Raw genomic sequence first — 1,961 nt, forward strand, 5'->3', positions numbered from 1 at the left:
GTGAGCCCTTCTTCCCTGAGTGCCGATTCATCCTGTGCACTCCTGAGAATCTCCAGTTTGTCAAGAACCCTCTGAACTTGAGCTATTTGTTATTCAGTAGCTTAGTAGTGACCAACCACCTACCATAGACCAGACCCTGAGCTAGATGCTGGTGTTGCAAAAATGAGTGTGATGTGATACCCTGAGGAGCTTACAGCTGAAAAGGTCCTTGATAAACAAAAGAGTTGTTATTATTATACACTCATTAACTCAACAAAATGTATTCCACTTCTACTTTGCGCTTGAGGTACTAAGATGAACCCACTAGAGGGAAGGTGATCGAGATTCATCGAGGACTTGGCTGGGCTCTGTGCCAAGTACATGGTTCGAGCTTGTTTAATCTTCAAAATTATTTCCATTCTACAAATAAAGAACTTGAGGCAGGAGAGGGTAAAACTGGCACATGAATAAACAGATAGTGACAGACAGAGTCTGTCACTACCTGTAATCCTTGATTTCCTCACCAAAGACACTACCTGTCGTGCGGCTGAAGGAGATAAACAACAGGGTGGGAGAGGCCCCCTGACCGAGGCGGAGAGACACAGCCGTGCAGCTCCGCTCCTACCCCTGTTTCTTGAGGTCCCCGGCAAGCTCCGTAAGCAGTGATCTCTTCTGTCACTCAGCTGAAGACAAGAGGGTTCCACACACCCGGGGCGGGCCCAACGCCCCCGCTGATGCTGGTCCCCCGGCCTCCTCTGCACACACTCATGATGGTGCTTGGCCTTCTGAGTTCCCTCGGCTAACAGGTGGGACTGTTTCCCAGTTGGTCACTGTGTCACTGGAGGAGGCTAGATCATATCAGCCTGCCGGAAAACTCGTGGCTTTCTAAGCCCGATTAGCATTCTTTGCCCCTTTGAGCTGTTTATACCTTCACTGCACTTCATCTTTATTTGTTCTTCTGAACTTGGCTGGTAACCAACTATTCAGTCTATAATTCTCCCTTGGTACATACAGCTAAACATACCTTCAGAGAACCCAGGCTGGCTAATTTGTGTCGGTGTTATCTCGTGCGTGTAGCCTGGGCCTCCATTTGGCCTACAATGCTAGACTTTCTTGGAGGAAATTTTTAGCCATGAGATTGCTCAACCTAGAGGAAAGACGGATCTTCCCATTTACAGAGTCACCCTAGTTATGTGACCAGATATCAGACTTTCCCATATTTGGCCATTACTGAAGACTGTATACTTTACAAGTGACTTCTTTTGAGCATTCATATAAATAATATTTTTTATTCTGTCAGAGTCTCATTTATAATCTTTCTACCGTTAAATAGCAAATGCATTCCTGCATTTCTTTTAGGAGCCTCCAGAAGGTTTCAATTGTTTATCCAAAGGCCAAACAAGTTCTGGAATCAAACAAAATCAATCATTAACAAAGTGATGAGAAACGTGCTTCTGGTAACATTTGTTTCTTCCCTTTTCAGGATTGAAGGGAAAAGAAAAATAGCTCCAAATGACAGTCAGAGGACAGAGGTCACACGCAGTCATAAAAGCTTGAGCCCTGGCTCCAGAGTTCTCAGAATTGCATTTTCAGGTCATAATTTTCTAAATGAAAAATATGGACCGGTCGTGCCAAACTCCTGCCCCAGAATCCAAAATTGCCCAGCTTCCTCCAGCACTCAAAGCTCAGCATGGCAGTGACAGCAGCTGAGCACATCCAGCCACCCACATGGCCCTGCGGAGGGTGGCCTACAGCGCTGGACGTGTGCTCCCACTGCCTGTTCATCCCAGGATCACCGGAAGTATTTTCCCAGGGACCTTACTGGGCCAAGCACATTGAGATTTCTGCTCAGGGTGGGGTCCAGAGAAGGCCTTCCCTCGATGGGTGTAGTCAGCACCCAAAGCCTGGCCTTACAAGAGCACTTTCTTTACAAGAGCACTCAGTCTCTGCAACGAAAACAATCGGTTACTTGTCATTGCTGC

This window comes from Pteropus vampyrus, unplaced genomic scaffold, assembly GCF_000151845.1.
Source record: "Pteropus vampyrus isolate Shadow unplaced genomic scaffold, Pvam_2.0 Scaffold28, whole genome shotgun sequence".
Classification (NCBI taxonomy): domain Eukaryota; kingdom Metazoa; phylum Chordata; class Mammalia; order Chiroptera; family Pteropodidae; genus Pteropus; species Pteropus vampyrus.